This window comes from Peromyscus californicus, unplaced genomic scaffold, assembly GCF_007827085.1.
Source record: "Peromyscus californicus insignis strain IS unplaced genomic scaffold, ASM782708v3 Scaffold_8__1_contigs__length_139910024, whole genome shotgun sequence".
Taxonomy (NCBI): Eukaryota; Metazoa; Chordata; class Mammalia; order Rodentia; family Cricetidae; genus Peromyscus; species Peromyscus californicus.
In genome coordinates, this window is record NW_026294606.1 from 7,807,013 (window position 1) to 7,828,516 (window position 21,504).

Consider the following 21,504-nt stretch of genomic DNA (forward strand, 5'->3'; position numbering starts at 1 on the left):
TGCCCCTCAGAGATGCCCCGCCCCTGTCAATCCCGTCCCGCCCCTAGCCACTAAGCTTAAAGCTAGAATTCACCTAGTAGACCTTGACCCCCCGCCCACGACCCGCCCTTTGGAGAATGCCCCGCCCATTGATGGAAGCCCCTGGAGCTTTGACCATAGGCCGCCTCGCTCTGCCCCCGCCTCTCTGTTGGACCCTAGGGCCTCATCTAGCATATGCAGATTGCCAGGCCCCTAGAAATCTCTTGGTGGTACCAGGCGCATCACGGGAGTGCTCCTTAAGTAGCAAGAGGGATGCTTAGTATTTAGTTAAATAACTGACGGCTTGCCCAAAACTAGCAGTGCCAGCTTCCGGGTTTTAACTTGAAGGCCACCCTACTTCTACCAGCATGCAGCTACTGGAGGAACCTTGATCAGAAGCTGCAATGATAGCCCCTTGGGTCTGGCAGCTGCAGGCCAGGACTGCAGAAGGTCACCTATGAGCCGCCAGCCTGCCAGTACGAAAACAATGAACAGTGAACTACGAATGTTAAAGCTTATCTTAAAAATTGTTTCAAAATAGGAGATCAAGCCATGTGCGGCGTTCTGGAACTTTCCCTTTTGCTTATTACATCAGGACACGGTTTTATATCAACATATAGTCCCTCGCATACTCATTTGTTAATGACCAGCTAAAACTGTATAACCAACAAGCATAAATTGCACATCCCCTAGGTTCTGTTGCCTTTGGAACCAGCATGGCAGACAAGGAAATGAACATACTGTAGATCTGGGTCTCCCTCTGTAATTCCCCGGTCATCGCCCTCCCTCGCCTGCTTTCTGACAGTTTAGATGAATTTGCAGTCCATATTATAGACTGAATTCTGTGGTGTCCAGCTGTCAGTTCTTTTTCCGCAGGAACTCAATTGACATGGATCCTGCCACATCGGCCTCCAAGTGACCTGGACACTTTTCCCTGTCTTGTCCTTCTTTGACTTCTTTTAGACTGTTTAGTCATCTTATGAACTAGATTCACATGCCAGTCTAGACCTCAGGTCTGCCAAAGCCTCTACTCCATAAATTCACCTCCAACCTCGGTGTTCAACAAAGCTACTTCCACGCTCTTGGACCCCAGGCAAGGCTTTTCAACTTGGGTCTATCTTGAACCCTCTTAGACTTGCGATTTGGGGTCCCTACTCTGACCCCCTGTGGCTCAGCCCTAATTACACATCTCATGACCCATAGCAATAATCTTGCAACTCCAGCAACAATAATAATAATAACAATATCAGGTGCATTACCGAAAAACCCAGAAGGCTGGCACCCTCTGCTCAGGTCACAGGTCAACAACCAGAGACGTTTCTCAGCAGCTCGCTGGTCAGAGTCTGGCTTTGAGCAGCGGTGTACTGCTTCTGTGCAGTGTGGGAGGAGTCTCTGAGAATACACTGAGATTCTGCTTCCCAGGTATGTGACCTTCGTTACCTCCTATGTCTCATGAGCATCTTCCTACCTCCTGGAGGGGCTGTTTCAGTTCCAAGAAAATAGCCATGCACTATCTATTACTCAGTGTTTTAGATTTCATCTTTTCATGACATCCCAAAGATCATGTACCTTACATTTCCATTTTAAAACCCTTTTATTGTTGTCCTTGAATGAATATACCAATTCCTCCATCTTGTCTTCAAGTCCTGACATTTCGTCCTCCCTGTGATCTGTTTCACTGGTGAGGCTTTCCACGGGGCTTTTCATTTCAATCACTGGAATTTTCATTTCCAACGTCATTTCAGTTTGGTTTCCCCTGATATTTCTGTCTTTATTGAATTCCATTCATATCCTACGTTGACTTCCTTATTTCATTCAGCTGTTTGTGTTCTTGGGGATTTCATTCAGGAGTGTGTTTATGCTGTCTTTCGTTTCTATGAATGGGTTTATCATCGTGCTTTTGAATTCTTTGTCTGGAATTTCATCTAGGCCACTCTTGTTGAGGAACATTATTCTAGGGTGGGCAGAATCTGGAGGAGACATGTCTTGTTTTGTCTTGCTGCTGTTCCTTCTGTTTTTACATTGGGACTTGCATATCAGGAGTTAGGTTGGTTTAATTTTATTATTATTATTTAAAGTTTGTTCTTTTAGTTAGATGCATGTGCAGTGTTTAGGAGGGACTAGGTTGTAGTAGGGTTGAAGTGTTGTTTTCCTCGGTTAGACTGATGGTTAGGGCTCTGGTCCCGCTCTCTCACTGTTTATAGCCTACCCACTTTATGGTAATTTGTTTTAGCAGACCACATGGACTAAGACAGCAAGTCACTATCCAGGATTAGACCCACTAGGGAAAAAAAAGAGTAGTAATCAACTATGCAACTCACCCCCGTGCAGAGCTAAGGAAGCCCTGAGTGAAAGTGAAGATTAACTTAACAAGTCCTGAGTAAATGTGTATTTTTGCCCTGCTCACAGCCATGTCAAGGACTCACTGCCTCAGACCCATAGGAACTGACAAAGCCTTTCCCCTGGGATGGGGTTCAGAGGGACGGCAAAGTCGTCTTTTGGTCCCAGTGCGAATGTTGACAGTGTGTGCAAGTATGAGTGTTTGTGAACGATTAACAGTTTGTGTAAAACTAGTGCCTGCAGCTTCCTGCTCCCAGGTGTTTACAGCCTGAGATGACTTACCTTCAATGGCCTCCTTCGGAGCTAACTCCTCCCTGATGCTGGGGTCCCTGACACTGGGTTCCCTGATGCTGGGTTCCCTGATGCTGGGTCCCCTGATGCTGGGTCCCCCGATGCTGGGGTCCAGGATGTTGTTTTGAGTTGGTGCCACTCAGTCAGTATGCCTGTGGTTCACCTGACCCCAGCTTTTCTGCACACATGCCTGCTCTTTCTTCATCCCCTCACCACCCCAATCAGGTTTCCAGGACATGCAGCACACAGCACACCCTTAAGCAGTACCCGCTTTAGCGAGTAAAGGGACATAGTACTATGAGTCTTTGTACATTAGTTATTGTCGCTGTAAGTGAAAAGAAAAGAAGAGGAGGGAGGAAAACGCACACACTAAGATTCGTGGTTGGTGGGTGACAGACTGCACACAGAAGAAAGGACTCTCAAGGGGTGGGTTGTAGGAGAAAAACATGTCAGGGATGCTGTGGGATGGGCTTTCTGTACGCTGTGAAAGACCATCCCGCAGCAGGAACAGGAGGAAAGATGTAGACTAAAGAGTGGTAAAGATACATTGACAGATGACATGGGGCGCTCCCATCAGGAGGCTAAGGCACAGGGACCCTGAAAACCAGGCCAGGTATGGTCTTCCGGCAAGGGGTGGGGGAGAGATAGAATAACGAGAAAGGGTCAAGGAACCACAACAATAGAGGACAAGAATACAGGAGGCCAACCTGCCTTTGGAAGACTGGACATGTCTTCCAAAGTAGCAATTGGTGATAGGACTTTTCCGAGATAATATATCTACCTTTATGAAACAGATGCCCAAATCACCTCATTTCCTCTGCTCTAGGTTTCAGAGACAATGTCAAAAAGCCCAGAGGTGATGGAGACTCACATCCTGACTCTGCCACTTCCTGTTGTACCATAGACAAGCTACTTCACTCTCGGCCTGCTGCTTCAGATAACAACATTGTTTTCATAGAGCTGTTGGACTAATTAGGACAATTGGTTCACAACAAGGGCTTAGATAGTGACTGGCACAGGATGAGTGTTATATTATGAATGTTTGTGTCTCCCTCCACATTCATCTGCTGAATTCTGAACCATAAACTGGTGCTCCTGGATGTGGTGTTTTGAGGAGCCAATTAGATACCAAGGGCGGGGTTCTCATGATTGACATTAGTGTCCTTACAAAAAAAAGACTACACAATGCTAGCTATCTCCTACCCAGTGAAGACGTAGACAGTAAAATTGATAAAATAGGACACAGGCCCACAGTGAATTTGCAGGCATTTAATGTTAAACTCCACTGTTCCATATTGTGAGAAATAAGTTCCCATTGTTTATAAGCTACCCAGTTTACAGTTCCTTGTTATAGCTCGCTAAATGGACTAGGACAGCAAGTCATTCAATACCTGCAGAATGGTGGTCATATTCTTTCTGGTGCTTTGAGCCCAGTGCTATGAATTTACTATGCAGAACTCCGACAATGTGCTCCCACGCTGAGCAACAGGTCCTGGGTCATATACATGACAATGCTAATCATCTTCAAACACTGGTCCCATCTAACTTCCTGTTTTTTCTTTCCTTCCTCTCTACTAAAGCCTAACTTCCAACAAAGACCCTTACCAGGTCAGATGTACCCAGGGCTGGAAGGTCACCACCCTGGAGCTGAGGCCAAAGGCCAGACCCCCTCCTTGAGTAGAGGTAATTGTTTTCCACACCTGAATTAAATCAACTTGATTTGACAATCACTTCAAACTCTACAGTGATAGTGTTCACATGTCTTTTTGGGAAGAAAAGTACATCTGAAATAAGCCAGTAACATTTTCTGATAAAGGGGTTGTTATTTGGGGTAGCGTTAATCCTGAGCTTACTTTTCACCTGCCTGTTCCTGGGAAAAACTCCCAGGATGCCGTCTACATTTTGCTTCCTGTAAGTCGTCAGACTCATTACTGGGAGGTCAGGAAGGAGGGTGGATCTGAGAGGAGATAGAGGGAAGTGTGGGAGGTAACATGATCAAAATATATTATATGACATTCTCAAAGAATTAATAAAAATATTAAGAAAAAGGTCCTCTAAGACTTCCCAGTGGGCCAACATGAGCCAAGTCCAATGATGCATGCATACAACACTGTCATCAAGCTCATTGTTTCCACACTGACTTAAAAATTCATAAATATAAAACTTTACCTTTATTATTATTCCACTTGAACCTTAGCTAATTATTCTTTGACTATTTTTCATCAAATAAATTTTTTTCATTTAAAAGGATGTATAATATGCTTTCTAAATAAATTTCCAAGGAAATAAACAGATTCCTAAATAAATATTTTCTAAGTGGTTTTTGCCTGTGTAAAAAAAACATACAACTTTTATTTCATAATCCCTTAGATTAACTTTTTCCTGAAGGAAATCAGTAAAGGAAACATTTAATTTTACTCAAAGATTTAGGCTATTCATTTTAATAATCATGACTCTCACATTGTCTCTGAACGTAGAACTCAACAGCACTTGACTGTTCTCACAGCACGAAGCCCCCACAAACAGGGAATTATGAAATAAGCATTTCTAAATGGGTCAGGCTTAGTCACCACCACTGCCAGCATTGATTCAAAGCCGTCACTCTGCTTTGGAGAGTGAATAAAGCCAGGGCGTTGCATGGAGCTCACGATTTCATTAACGCCTGCTTCTGGCACCCTGTAGCTTTGTCCTACCCACTGAGTCAGAGAAGACAGAGGGCCACATACTTCCTGTGTGGCTCAGCCAGGTGCTCCCAACAGTGATGGTCTCTGCTGTTTGGATCATCTCTGGTCCTTCATACAATTCACCAAGTCTCCCAGATAGTGCGATTAATGAAAATTATTGCAAAATGAAAATTCAAAGGGAGCACAGAGTATCTAACTTTCACGGATCCTTATATGGACCGCCTGTGTGGAAAGAGCATCACCTATAGACACTGGTGGTTTTCATCGGAACCTTACAGAATGCGGTGAGGGCATTTATATCCTGATTATTTTTTCTTTTTCTTTTCTTTTGTCAAATAATTTTTATCAGTTCTTTGAGAATTCCATACAATGTATTTGACCATATTTACCCCTTTCCCTTAATCTTTCCAGATCTACCCTCACCCCCTTGCCCACCTAACTTCCTGTTCTTTCCTCTCTTTTGTCCTCCCTTTAAATGCACCAAGTCCAGTTTGTGTTGGCCAACAACTTGGGGACTGCCATGGACTGTGGTGGGTAGACCAGAAGGAGATTACATGGTTAAAGAGAACTGACTCTTATCCCGGCAGCCATCAAATGCCAATAGTTCTTCAGCTAGGGGTGGGGCTTTGTGCCCACCCTCCCTCCATTTAAGTGAGACTGTTTGTTGGACTATGTGCAGATCTGGTGCGTGGAGTGGGGTGGCTCTGAGGCCAGCTCAGGACAAGTCCAATCCTTGGGATGGCAAAAAGCCCTGTGCTTGGAGAAGAGGTTTTCTCCCTGAAGGAGAGAACTGGAACAAGCTTTTCCCACCCTAATCATCTCATCACAGAAATGCACTTTGGCTTGGATCATAGCAAATGGGTGTAAATACTGCCCTCAAATCCTTGCTGGATCTTTTTACCTTTCTTTTTAATATCAGAGGATTTTCTCCTCAGAGAATAATTCATCATTCATTTCTCTCTAGTAACGTCTAACACACATTCTTGCCTTTAGGGAACTTTTTAAATTTTTGAAAGGAAATTTTATAACACCATCCATTGCTGAATGAAGTGTGTTTTGTGACAAGCAAATTGCTATTGAGTCACATCCTGAAGTATATTGTCAATTTCAGTAAGGTGCTTCAGAAGAGAGCCCAGTCAAGACTGATTTTACTGATGTGTTTCTTTTGGGCAGAGCTTGTCAGTTAGCAGACACATGTGAGCACACATGAGCACACACTGTGAGCATGGATGTATGCTGCCTTTTAACGAGCAGTGACGATGGTAGCCATAGCTAGAACTTAATAAGTGAAACCCAGCATTACTTATTCGAGTGTCAAGATAACCCTAGCACTTTCCATAATGCTTTCCAGGTTAAGGCAGACCACTGTCCAATCACGAGGTAATTACTCTTAGCAAAGGTACTTTCCACAATTTAGATTCTTCTAAATTCGGGACTTGATAGGAGACTGTCTTAGGGTTACAACTGCTGCAATGAAACACCATGACCAAAAGCAACTTGGGGAGGAAAGGGTTTATTTCACTTACATTTCCATGTAACAGTTCATCATCAAAAGCAGTGAGGGCAGGAACTCAAGCAGGGGGCAGCAGCTGATGCAGAGGCCCTGGCAGGGTACTGCTTACTGGCTTTCTCCTCATGGCTTGCTCAGCCTGCTTTCTTATAGAACCCAGGACTGCCAGCCAGAGATGGCCCCACCCACAATGGGCTGGGCCCTTCTCCATCAATTACTAATTAAAATGCCCTGCAGGCTCACCTACTGCCTCATCTTATGGAGGCATTGTCTCAATTAAGGTTCCCTCCTCTCTAATGACTCTAGCTTGTGTCAAGTTGACATAAAACCAACAAGTACAGAGACATAATCCCAACTTAATTCAGATCATTTGGAGGTATTATTCCATAGAAATATGTTAAGGTTCTCCCATGGAGTCTACTGCTGTTATTCTGCTAATGGCCGCAGTGTTACTCTAAATCCTTCAGGTTTATTCCTACACCCGTAGTTTAGTCTCCATCCTCACGGTAGAAGCTTCTCTCTTCAGTAGGTGGTGACTGACACAGAGGGGACTTGGCCTCTGTGGGTCCCGGAGTCTGCTGCTCTACTCTGCATGGGATCTGTTGGAGAATAAAGAGGACTCTGCTCCTGCTTGATGACCGAGTGCTGTGAACGCGTGTGCTGTCCGTGCCTTGGACAGTAAATGGAGAATAACCAATGCAAGTGCCCTGTACTACAAAGAAATCGCTTGGCATCTTGGTTCAATTTCAGTAGACCGTGAGCAGCTAGAAATTTATCCATTTTAGATTTCCCATTTTAGTGAAGTATAGGTTTTTAAGGCACATCCTCATGGCTTTCTGGATTTTATCGGTATCTCTCGTAATGCTTCCATTTTTGTTTCTAGTTTTATTAACTTGGGTGCTCTCACTCTGTTTGGGTCATTTGGCTAATGGTTTGCCAGTCTTGTTTATCTTTTCAAAGAACCAACTTCATTTCATTGATTCTATGTATCATTTTTCATTTCTATTTCATTAATTTCTACCTTAGTCTTAATTATTTCTTGCCATCTACTACTTTTAGATTTGGTTAATTCTATTTTCTAAAGATTTAAAGTGTGTTATTAGGTTATTTATTTGGGATCACTTGAATTTTTCTGATGTGGGCATTTACTGCTATAAACATTCCTCTTATAACTGACATCATGGGAATTGCAGTTTTGGTATGTTGTTGTTTCATTTCAATCATTTCATAGATTTTTTAAATTTCCATCTTAATTATTTCAGTGACCCAATTATCATTCAATAATGTGTTGTTTAATTTCCATGTGCACTTTCTAGTTTCCCTTTCTGTTGATATCCTAGCTTTATTCCATTTGATCAGATAGAATATATGATATTATTTCAATATTCTGATATTTGTTAAGGGTTGTTTTGTGTTATGAAACATGATTTATTTTGGAGAACATTTCATGTGTGGCTGAAAAGAATATGTACCCTTTAGTGTTGGAGTGGAATTTTTTGTAGACATCCATTAGTTCTAATTGGTTTATGATGCCATTTAACTACAGTGTTTCTGTGTTTAATTTTTGTCTGAATAACCTGTCTAATGGTAAAAGTGAGGTATTGAGGCCCCCACAATTACTGTGATGGCATTAGTTTATGGCTTTAGATCTGGTAGAGTTTGTTTTATGAAATTAGGTATAACTGGGTTTGGTACATATTTGTTTAGAACTGTAAAATCCTCTTGATAAATTGTCTCCTTAGAGCCCATTTATCTCTTCTGATTAGTTTTGGTTTGAACTCTATTTGTCAGATATTAAAATGGCTACATCTGCTCGTTTCTTAGTTCCATTTGCATGGAATACATTTCTCCATCCTTTTTTTTTTTTTCCTAAGGTGGCATCTGTCCTGGATGATAAGATCTGTTTCTTGAAAGAAACAAAAGATGGGTCCTGTTTTCTAATCCAATCTGACATTCCATGTCTTTTTATTGGGAGAGCTGAGAACATTGATATTCAGAGTTAATTTAGGTGTGTATTAGTTCTTGTTGTCTTGATTATTGTGTTTTCTTAGGTGCCTTTCAATGAACTGCCTTAATATTGCTTTTCTTTTCCTGTGATCTTCTGGGTGCATTTATCCTTCTCTTTAGTCTAAAGTATTCCTTTCAGTATCCTCTGTAGGGCTGGCTTAGTGATCATGAATTCCTTTAGTTTGTTTTTATTTCCTCTTTACTCATAAAAGATAGCTTTGCTGGGTATGTTATTCTGGATTGTCAGTCAAGATCTTTCCAGGATCATGACCTTAGGAGTTTCCACAATCAGACTATTATTCTAAGGACCTGCCTTTCTATGTGACTTAGCCCTTCTCTTTCTCAGCTTTCAATAGCTTTTCTCTGTCTTGTGGTTTTAGTCTTTTAACTATAATACATAGTGTGCTTTCTTTATGGTTCTGTCTGCTCTTGGATCTGTATGGATACAGATTTTAGAAATTTTCTTCTATGGTTTTTATTGAACATATTTTCTATGCCCTTGACTGAAACTACCTCTCCTTGATACCCATAAATTCATAGATTTGGTTTTTCTAGTGTTTCTCCAGAATCCTGCATGTTGCATCTATGTGCTCATCTATGATTCTCTATGATTTCAGCACATGATCCAGTTCCTCTACGTTGTCTGTCTGTCTTTCACATGGTCTGTCCTGTTGGTGAGAATTTCCACTGAGCTCTTTACTTGACTGGTTGAAACTTTCTCAAGTTACTTCAGTTGGGGTTTCTTGAGTATTTGTCTGTATTGAATTCTATCTCTTTCCAGAACTGACTTCCTTCTTTGGTTGTTCATATTTTCTTGAACTTTAGTTCATCCTGTCCTCTTTTGGCTCATTCAATTTTGTTTGTTTTTATCTTCTTTAAATTATTGGTACTTTTTGAAGATGTTTTGTTTTTGTTCTTTTGAATTCCATGTCTTCTATTTTATCTAGGTCATTTTCCTTTGGACAGAGAGACTGCTGCTTTTGGAGGGAAGCATATTGTCTCGGCATTCCTGATGAGATCTGGGTGTCCAAACTGAGGCGGTTGGCTGTGACTTCTGCTATGTTTTCAGCCCACCAGGTTGGCATCTAGAGAGAGGTGAGCCGTGGGATAGACCATTTTTGGAAGGCTAGCAGGCAGGATGCAGGTAGGGAAGATAAGGATGTCTTCCCAGGTCTCCATCAGACTGGATTACTTGTAGCTAGTCAGATGGAGCAGGCTTCTAGGGCCAGAGAGAGGTCACAGGCAGTGGGAACGGAGGGAGTGCTTTACCTGGTCCCTAAGAGCCTGGCTATTGTGTGGTGGTTTGGCTCAAGAGGTCTCTAAATGACCTCTTTTTTGAACTGCAGACTCTCTACTTAATTTTAAACATTTGCAATAGTTTATCTCTTACTTCTGTCCATAGTAGATCCCAGATCTTCTCCAAAAGTCAGCCTCTTACTGTCTTCCTGTCTCAGCAAATAGCAGTTCCTGTTTTCAGTTGCTAGGGCCTAAACTTTGAAAATATCTGACTCTTTAAAATTTTTTTTATTTATCCCCACATGTCAGCAAATCCCCAAACATGACCATAATCTGAGTTTCATCACCACTAGACTGGCCTGAGTCATCTGATGGCCTTCTGAATGGCCTCTCCTTCCACTCTGCTCACCCACAGTGTCTCAGTCCAGGAACTAGAGTATTCCTATCACAATATCTGCTCTAATCAGCCAGTGGCTTTCTCTTACTCAGAGTAAAACCCAAGTCCTTAGCAAGACCTATGACGACTGCTAAGTCAGCCCTCACACGCCTCTCCCATCTCTGGCCTCCTTTCATCCTGCCGCCTTCCTCTCTCCATCCATTCTATTCACAGCATCCTCCATGCTGTGCCTCAGACCCTGCAAGCCCAGTTGTACCTTAGACTCTCTGTGGTCACTTTCCCTTCTACCCACAAAGTTCATTCCTAGGTACCGGTCCCTCTCCTCTCTAAGGTCTTTGGTCAGATAGCACCTGCCTCTTCTTTGATCTTAGCACCACCCCCTGTATCACCTAGGCAAGCTGGATAGCCTCAGGCAGGCTGGATACTCTAAGTAGTGCTTGGCGTCCAGTGAGTACAGAGTGTACAAAGACAGAGATGAATAAATTAGTGCCCCGCCATCTTACAAAACCGTTCCAGTAGGGAAAAGGCAGGTAGGAAGATAGTTAGATGAATATAAAGACAGGCTGGTGATGATAGATGGAAACTGTGGGTGGATGGGAGTCCTCAGTCCCACCCAATCTCTCTTCCCTAGGAAAAGCAGCACAAGTACTCTAGCCAATCACAGAGAGAACGCACCCATGAAAGGTTAAAGAAAGCATAGAATCATTATGTATTCTGTATTTTTCATAAATTAAGTACCAATACCTTTCATTTGATGATCTTAAAGTATGTTACAAAAAAAGAGCACTGTAATTACATGTAGTTATACATCACTACTGTATATCAAGCAGCATTAGAAAGCTTAATGGATTCAAGATCTCACTTGCTCCTGACACATCTGTATTATAAAAGAAAATGCAAGATGAGCCCAAGTGGCAGGCTGACATTTACACTGCGTCATCTGAGCCTCTGAAAATCTATTACAGTGTGCCTTATTAGCATAAGAAAAAGTGAAATGACTTGTAGACTGTCAACAGTCTCGTGGATCTCTGGACCAGCCGGTCACCTCAGCTGACATCATTTGTTCTGTTTCCCCAGGCATGTCACTGAACATGATCTTCAGGGAACATATCACTGAAGGAGGGCTTGGGGGAGGAAGTGGGGCTCACTTTTGGTGGTTAACCAAAAGTACATCTCTGAGGTCAAAGTGTGGCATGTGTGCTCTGTGTTGACCACACTTGTGTCAAGAAAAGTTCTCTTCATGAGACCAAGTTCTGGCAGACTTTCCAAGTGTTCAGAGCCTGGCTTTGGTGTTTAGTGACTTAATGGCATGCCCCTCAGCACAGTGATCCTCTTTTCAGATGCCAGCAACCTTCCTCCTCCTTCCCCTCAAAAGTGGCACACAGAAACGCCTCTGGTAACTGCTTAAATGCTCACCGCTTCTGAGATTCCTACACAACTGTTTGAATATATCATGACCAGAGGCAAAACTACTGGCAGGCCTACAGTGCAGGTGCAGGTTCAGGTTCAGGTTCAGCCTCTGTGTCCGTGTATGGGAATTTGACTGCCAGAGCCATGGGGGTGAAAATGAGTACGATGCCTCAAGCATATCTAGCCTGAAACTTCTCTATGACAATGAATGGTCTCACTGTTGTGAAGTGTGAAAGAAAGACTGGCAGGCCTTCCTCAGTCTTGTTCCCAGATCGCTGGAGGACCTTAGAAGTTACTGCATCTCGTCTTGTTACATGAAATGGAAGTCCCAAAGAGTTCACTGCTGATCTGTGAGCCCCAGGGTACTGATTCCAGGTCTTAAGTTGCACATTTGCTTGGTTGTGAGTAGAGTGTAGCTCTTCCAAAACTCATGTGCTTCAGCATGATCATTCTGCGCATCTTTCTAACCTGAAGAGTGACTCAAGTTAGCAGTCAGGACACTCCAAGGGCCTTATAAGACAAACCACACAGAGTGATGAGGCTTCTAACCTGGAAGTTAGCTTGTCTCTTGCTGGGATGGTTTAAATAAAAATGTCCCCCATAGGCTCATATATTTGAATGCTTAGTCACCATGGAGTGGCACTACTTAAGAGGAATTAGGAAGTGTGGCCTTGTTAGAGTAGGTGTGGCCTTATTGGAGGAAGTGTGTCACTGGGGTTTCAAAAGCCTAAGCCAGTCCCAGTGTCTCTCTCTTCCTGCTGCTTCTGATCCAGATGTAGAACTCTTAGCTACCATGTCTGTCTGTGTGCTGCCATGCTCCTGCCATGAGGATTACAGACGAAACCTCTGAAACTGTGAGCAAGCCCCAATTCAGTGCTTTCTTTTTATGAGAATTGCTGTGGTCATGGTGTCTCTTCACAGCAATAGAACACTGAACAAGACACTTGCCTTTACATTGGAGTAGCCTCACATCTACATGATCAAAGTTAAATAATAGGGACAATGGAGAATAACAAACAACCCTGCGTAGCAGGTGTTGAATTTTAGCTCAGGCTTGGGCACAGTCTAGCCATTTCACTTCAGACAATTATTTCATCCCCTTTGGAGACAGAAACTATTGTGTGACTTTGCCTGGGAGATAGGAACAAATATCTATTCACCCCATAAATAGTAGAATGTAGTCATTCTGCCCAAGTCTAACTTGCAAACTAGTGCATTTATCAGGGTTACTTATAATAACCTGGATGATTCAAAGGCAGGTGCATCCCTGAGAAGCCCACCCAGACTGGGCAACATGACAGCTGCATCCTTGGAGCACCTGCTCAACCTGTAGGCAGCTCAGGGGGTTAAAGTTGGTCTGAGCCTCTGCTGGGCAGCTCAGCTGCTCACTGTTTCTAGGTGATTGGGTTTATCTGAACTTCTTTTAAGCAGCTCAGTTTGTCTGAGAGTCTTTTAGGCAGTGGGCTGGTCTCTCTTTCAGGTGCCTTGCCTGGTCTAAGAGTGTCTTTCAGCAGGCCTTACTGCTTACATATCCTTAGGGAGGGACCTAGTGAACCTGGTCAGTTTCAGGGACTTCCTGAAGCTACTGAGTTGTTGTCTTCCTGAGTTCAGCTTAGCAAGCTTCCCTGTAGGATAGAATTGTTCATGTCCTACTGTGTCTAAAGGAGCTTTCCTCCAAGAGGGAAGATTTTATCTTGAAGGAAATCACTACACAATAATATTGGAAGGGAGGGAGGAGGGAGAGGGAAATTGGGAGAAGGATCCAAGGAAGAAAAACCAAGCAAGTTTTTAGTAAACCGTTTTTCCTCTGTTTAACAGACCTTATAATTTGCTAACTTGTATGTTACAGATTTCAAAGGATGTCATGAAGCTAGTCCTCCACACAGCTGCTTTTCCTAAACTGAACAGAAGAAACTGCAAGAGAAACCTCAGACCACAGGGACTTGAAGATTAGGAGCAAATGAGGTAACAGAAGATCGTGACACCTGATAGAAGCCCTCATCGTCCTGGTTCCATGAACTGCTTATGACAGGGCTCCAGCATGACCAGTAGCTTCCTTTTCAGAGGCTTCATGCTGAGGGAAATCGTGTGAAAGTGGGTACTTCGTGGGTTTAGTAGCACAATGAATACCGTTTTTAGAAATTTGAATATTTGACAATGAAGTGGGAAGATTGTTTAGTATGAGTTGTATCATTCTCTGTGATCAGATTTTTTTTCAAACCGCAAACAGGATGCAGATGATGGTGCTGAGACAAAAAAAGTTTGGGTGCCAGAGACAAAAATGATAACCAAAAGAGTTTGTTTTGCATGCTTCGTCAAAGTAGGCAACCACTTTAAAACTTGCCATGTCTAGTTTTAAATTCAGTCATGACAAGCAACACCTGAAATGATTGATTCTTTATTGGTATAAACACATGCTGAAAGGTATCTTACCCATCACTTTATATGCAGACATTATAAACAAGGAAAGGTGAAAACATTTCACTACTGTTTATACTATAAAATTATATTAAAATAATGTTTTTTTGTTCATCAAAACAACTAGGTGTAATACCTCTCTCTAGAGCACCACAGACTGGAAAAATACTTATTTTTAGAACTATAGCAACATTCTCCATGATGTATCATGCACTGCTCAATTAATAAGCCTCAATAAACTTGTAAATATTAAATAAAAATAAGATTTTCTTTATGTAAAAAAAATCTTCAAGGGGACATACTAAAAAGAAATATAGTTTCAGTCATAAATGAGTTTTAAAGCTATTTTCTTGTAAAGCTGGTGAGGTGGTTCAACAGGTGGACGCATTTGCCACTAAAGCTGATGACCTGAGTTCGAGTCCGGAGACCTGTGTGGTAGATGAACCCTACGAGTTGTCTTCTGACTTTCCCGTGCATGCCATGGTGTGTGTGTGGGTGCGCACACACACACACACACACACACACACACACACACACACACACACACACACAAACAAATAAATGAATAAATAAATAAATAAATAGATAAACTTTCTTTAATAGTTTCACATTCCAAGCACGTAATAGTGTAACTACTTTTCAGCTTCTGAAATACTGGAGAACTGAGCCCTGACATTGGATGAGAGCCACCGATGGTGTTAGCATCAACCTGCTATGTTGTTTAAGTTTGGGGACATGAGTGCACAGTTCACCACCCAGCAAACTGCTTTTCATTTCCTGGCATTTATCCTTCTGTTTATGTGTCTCTAACTGCACGTCATAGCATGTCTGAGAAATTCTAAAGCCTTGGCTTTGCTGGCTAGCAACCTGCAGTCTTGTTAGGAGATGTGCACAATAGCACCCTACACAAGTTTAACCATGGAGTCTTTAATCCAAGCATCTGTTCAACAATATGTGCCATTCACTGCTCAAGACTCTGAAAATCAGAGTGGGCCAGACTGTTCCCTGACTTCGGAGTTTTTACTTCTGTGGAAGAAAAAGAAGAAGAAATGAAATTTCAAACAGATGAATGAATTTTCGAGGCTGATACATGTTCCGAAGAAAACAAAACAGGTCATATGAAGGAGGGTGCAGGAGGAGGGTTACATTAACAGTGCATTCAGATCAGCCCTTACTGAGGACATGGCATCTCCGCCAGACCTGAGTGACAGGAAGGAGCCAGGCTGTTTACTCCACTTCCACAGACAGAACAGCAGGAGCAAAAAGAGGAGACTGCATCAGGTTGTGGGAAAAGGGGACAGCTGCGAGGGAAGTGGTGAAGCTGGAGAAGGGAGCGGGCCAGATCAGGTGGCACATCACAGGCCATGGTGGGACACTGCAGCTCTGGCCTCTGAGGCAAGGATCTTCACAGGATAAGGAAATCTGCTTTACACAGGTGTCACTGTTGGGGAGGGCTGCTGACTGCTGTTGCAGGTTCAATCCCACACAAGAGTGTCAGCACAGCAGGTAAGAAGGGGCCAAGATCTAGGACTCGCCCACTCTGCACATCTGTAGAAAGAAGGGGTTTTGTTGTTTTCTGAGTGTCTCACCTGGCCCAAACCAGCTTTGGACTATATGGTTGAGGATGGCCTTGAACTCCTGCTCCTCCTGCTCCCACCTCCCAAGTGCTGGCTGGGATCACAGGCATGTGTCGCCATCCCCAGTTTTATGAGGTACTAGAGTTCGAACCTAGAACTTGGTGCATCCTAGGCAAGCGCTCTGCCAGTTGAGTTGCCTGCTCAGCTCCAGGGATCTCTCTTTCATAGCACAAGACACAGCATGTGGAAGAAGCTTCGGGCGTGAAAGCAAGGGAGTATGCTGCAGTGATGTTTACAAGGACAGTAGTTATTGTAGAAGAATAGAGAAGCAGAAGATCCTTCCTGCGTCAGAGTAGAGACTGCTGGTGGGTGGAATGTGAGAGCCGAGGGGGAGGAGCAATCCCAGGGAGCACCAGGTTTGCAGGGAGCACTGGTGGGTGGAATGTGAGAGCCAAGGGGAAGGAGTAATCTCAGTGAGCACCGGGTTTGTAGGGAGCACTAGTGGGTGGAATGTGAGAGCCAATGGGAAGGAGTAATCTCAGTGAGCACCGTGTTTGCAGGGAGCACTCGTGGGTGGAATGTGAGAGCCGAGGGGGAGGAGCAATCCCAGTGAGCATCGGGTTTGCAGGGAGCACTGGTGACCATGACTGAGGTAGGGAAACCAGGAGTTTTTCTTTTGGGGAAAGAGTAAAATATTTTTAGGCTACAATTAAAAAAATGCAGCATGTTAAAAGCCAAGTAGCACCTATGCCAGTTGAAGAAATCTACAGTTTCAGTAAACATAACCTAAGAAGCACAAAGCTGTAGCTGTAGCTACATTTTGGACCGTCCCATGATTCCTAGCCCACTAGGGAGAGATGGTGGCAGGGAACTAGAGTTAGTTCAGTCTGGGATGCCTCAGTCAGGGAAGGCACAGCCCCTCCAGTGTTCCTTTACCTTATCCATGGTGGCGGGCACCCACAGAACCCCAGGGAGGGAGTTGTCACACATGTCCTCTCCCGCTGACATTCTCGAGGTCTTTACTGCTCAGCCCGCTGACATTCCTTGCTGTACCTGGGAGCTAACTGTGATCTGATGGAGACTGGTGAAATTCCCGGGACTCCTGGCGGACACAGCCCCATACAAGCTGGACCAGTATACTTTCTGGACCAGTACACCCAGATCCTAGCTCTGTGGTCCAAAGTACCTTGTCCCTCATACATGATGTCCGCTAACTTTCTACCTAGACGTGGTATAGAAACCCTTTGTAACACGGGAGTTTCTGACTCTCATCCCTATGTGGGGAAATGAGTGGAGCTTCATCTAGCTCCAGCCTCCTTCTGCCTCTGTCTGACTGTACCACTGATTGTACTCAGGTATGCTGCCAACTCCTCTTTCCCAATGCCCAGGTGGGTGGCATAGTGACTAGATGGAGAGATAATGGCCTCTCAGGGCCCTCAAAGCAAAACAAGCAAAAAGCTCTCTCCTCGACCTCTAGAGATTGAGAGCACATCTCCCCTAACTGGCGGGGCTCAGAGAGAAGACAGTCAGCCAGTGTCTCCCTCTGCTCCATTCTGCCCTTCTTCCCACAGTCCCTTGGCACTAGAAGAGGTAGACTTCCAACTTGAGTTCCTCCTACTCCATATTGCTGGCCTGGGGCATCTGGGCTCACAGCCCAGTCACCCTTCAGGAGGGCAATCCGCTGTCTATATGCAGAATCTTACATAAGGTGAAGGAATTAAAGAATTCTTTCCAATCTTGTCGCTACACCTTAGTGTTTGAGGAGGGATCTGGTTTTTGCAAATACAAAGAATATGCTATTTTCATCCTGAAACATATCATACTTATAACATGAGTCTGTAGTCCATGAAGCTCTCTGGGCTAGAGACATGATATGAGTCTTTGGCATGTGACTGAGTAACACTGGGGGCTGGACAAAGACTTTCAGTCATGGCAGAGATGAGCAGAAAGATCAGGACTAGGTCTGAGGACAACCTGTTATAAGTACCAGAAAAACATGAAGGAGCCTCAGAGCCCACAGAAACAAGGTTTCATATGAAACGGGCACAAAATTACCATGTGGTGAACTGGAGTCCAGGAGACAGCAGATTTCCAGAGGGAGGGGCACTCAGCTGAATCAAGGGCTGCTGGAAGGTCCAACTGGTACAAGATCCCAACACATACTCTGATCCTATCTCAGACAGACGCTCACTCAGAGCCTCAAGTTTTCCTTGAAAGAAACTGGAGATGCCTTTTCCAGATCATAAATCAACTCAATTGACCAAAGAGGACCCCTGGCAGAAAAATGCCCAAACTCATGCCACCATTTTAAAGGAAGATGGTGCTCTCCTAAGCAAATGCTGTGCTCTTTGAGCCAAACTGAAACTCCAGTAGCTGACTATACTAGTGAATCCTGGCCACCGGAGAGTCCCTGTGGTTACTGAGAAACATCTACAAGCACTCCAGGGGACCTGCTGTCTGCTCTTACTGAGCATCACACACACCAGGGTGACTCCCTGCTTTGCCTATCTTGTTCTGAAATCAGCTTGGGAAACACTATCACTCTTTCAGGCATACCCTGAAGTGCTCAGTTGTGGGCGAGGCAGACAGTACATTCAGTGTCTCAGGTAAACTGGGGGTGGTGGGAATATCACCAGAGATAGATCCCCAGTTTCCACCAGTGAAATAAAATCTTGGGATGTAAAAGATGCCCACATCCTTCTGCTTCTCCCCATCTCTGCTCTGAGATCCTGGTAACCACCTCTCCTATCCTGACCTCAATTCCCAACTGTGACTGTGGCCACTGTGGATGTCTTATTCATGTCTCCCGTCCCACCTGACCTATTGAATCCAATTGAGCTAGAACCAACCAGGAAGTCACTGGGCTGCAGTCCATCCAAGGGAGCACAGTGAGAGGTAGGAATAGAAAAGGAAGCCAGAAGTTTGTCTTTGGGGCCAACTCCAGCAGGAGTCGGCAGATCTGAAGAAAGATGAGGAAGTGGACTCTGCTCTACCCACAACACATTGTCCCAACACAGAGCCTTTGGGATGGAGGGCGCAACTGAGTAAGTTGAGCAACTCGGGAACGTGTGGGAGCTTCTCAGGGTGTTGGACGGCCAGACTCTGAGAAGCTGTTCACCCTCTCTATCTAGACCTCTGGTATCTTATCGGGTGATGGCAAAGTCTTCCCCATAGACCTGATGTGGGGTTTATAATGAGTCAGTGCATGGATGATACGTAAGTCAAGAGCTAGTTTATAGAAAAGGTTAAGAGAATTATTATTGAACAACAGACTGGATTTCGCTGGCTTAGCAATTCAGAGCACTTGCTGCTCTCCCAAAGGACACCAGTTCAGGTCCCAATGCCCAAGTAACACCAGTTCTGGAGCACGCCTTTAATTCCAGCACTCATGAGGCAGAGGCAGGTGAATCACTATGAATTTGAGGCCAGCCTGATCTACATGGTGAGTTCAGGACAGCCAGAGCTACATAGTAAGAAGTAGTAAGCTACATATGTAAGATCATACTAAGTAAGATCTTACATAGTAAGATAAACTAACTAATTAATTAATTAGAGCTTAAAGTTTTAAAGGAATTTAAAAATTTTTAATTTTTATTTACTTTTGGAGGGCAGCTGGGGACACACGCCATGGCAGTCTGTGGAAGTGAGAAGACGGCCTGCAGGGCTCAGTTCTTTCCTTCCACCTTGTGAGGCCCAGGACCCAACCCAGGCTACCAGGCTTGTTGGCATGTACTTCTAACTAAGCCATATCACCAGCCCAGAAACTTGTCACTTGAACTTTCCTGTATATTTCAAACTTCTGAAAAAATCATAATTTCAAGTTTATCATAATGTGGGGAATTAGCAAGGCAACTCCACGTAGTTAAAAAGGAGGTTTATTTTGGGGTAACTTACAGCCAGTAAAGGGGTTGGTTACAGGATCCGGGAGAGGTGAGGTGCAGTCCAGAGGGGTTCTCTGGAGAGCTCTGACTCGGTCTGTCTTCCAGCATCCAGGATCACGAGGAACCAACCAGCTGGATCTCGGCTCTTAAGGGCTCCCATCTTGGCCCCGCCCCAGGGGCAGGTCATCGGTAGGCATGGCAGTTACCAGAAACCTCACTAGGGTTAGTACTTCCAGGTCAAAGCTGGAATAGCTACCCACTACATCATCATATTCAAAATCAGGTTCACAGTGCAAGACTAAGCAAGTGGAGTAAGCCACTTGTTGGTACGTATTCTTTCCCAGCAGCCCAGACTACACCAAAAGGAAAACATGATCCCACTGGATGCTGTGACAGCGCCTCACTCCTAACTCTAGTGTGCTGTGGGATGTTCTGTATGGCAAATGTGTTGCTAATTAGTCAATAAATAAAACACTGATTGGCCATTGGCTAGGCAGGAAGTGTAGGCGGGACAAGGAGGAGAATAAAGCTGGGAAGTGGAAGGCTGAGTCAGAGAGACACTGCCAGCTGCCATGATGAGAAACAGCTTGTGAAGATGCCGGTAAGCCACGAGCCATGTGGCAATGTATAGATTAATGGAAATGGATTAATTTAAGCTGTAAGAACAGTTAGCAAGAAGCCTGCCACAGCCATACAGTTTGTAACCAATATAAGTCTCTGTGTTTACTTGGTTGGGTCTGAGTGGCTGTGGGACTGGCAGGTGAGAGAGATTTGTCCTGACTGTGGGCCAGGCAGGAAAACTCTAGCTACACTAGTGGGTATGCCTAAGACTTCCACGTGATCCCTCCTTGTGTTTGTCAGGAGTTTGAGACAGACTCAGTGGCAGGATGCCTTTTCTGTGATGGGATATAGGTGATGGTGACTTCTGCTAGCTGATGCTCACGCTGCATCTGGACTTGCATGCTGAGATGAAGCCGGTTGCCATAGAGAGAAATTCATGATAGACTCTGAAAAGAGTCCCCAGCCAACAGTCTCAGTCCAACAATTGGTGAGGAACCAGATGCACATAAGCTAGGAAGCAGTTCCTGCTCCCAGAGGACCGTCAGGTGGGAGCACATCCCCTTTGTTGACACCGGGGTACAGCCTTGTGAGAGGCCTGCAGCACAGGATACAGCTGAGCCATGGCTGATTTCTGAGATACAAAGTATGTGACAGCAAACAAGTGTTGTTTTTAACGTCTAGTTTTGAAGTTGTTTGTTACTCGGCCACAAATAACTACCAGAGCAGCCTTGTCACAGTCTCACTGGTGTAGGTAAGAGCCAAACCTGAGCCATCTTCATGCCCCGAGAGTCCTGGCCACGTGACCAGGTCATGAGGAAGTGAGGAGCAGAAACAAAATTCAATGTCTTCGACTCTTCCTCCTCAAGATTCCTCCCAAAGAAGATACTGGAGGCTGAGCAGAGGGGGACTGTCAACCTTGTTCATAAGCTGTGTCCTTACAGCATCAAAGCAGCCAGTCCTCTGGGAAGAGGATTCCGTGAGATCAGCCATGACTGAGGTGCCACCTAGTGACAGCTGCTGTTCAAATGGCCTCCAGCTTCTACAGGAGAGGATGACATTTCACACAAGTAGCTCTCAGATCTTACACCCCCCTTTCCTAGGTCTCTAAGCTGCTAAGGTACACCTGGGGTCCCCAAGACTGAAGACTTGGATTCGGTCCCAGAGCCCACAGGGT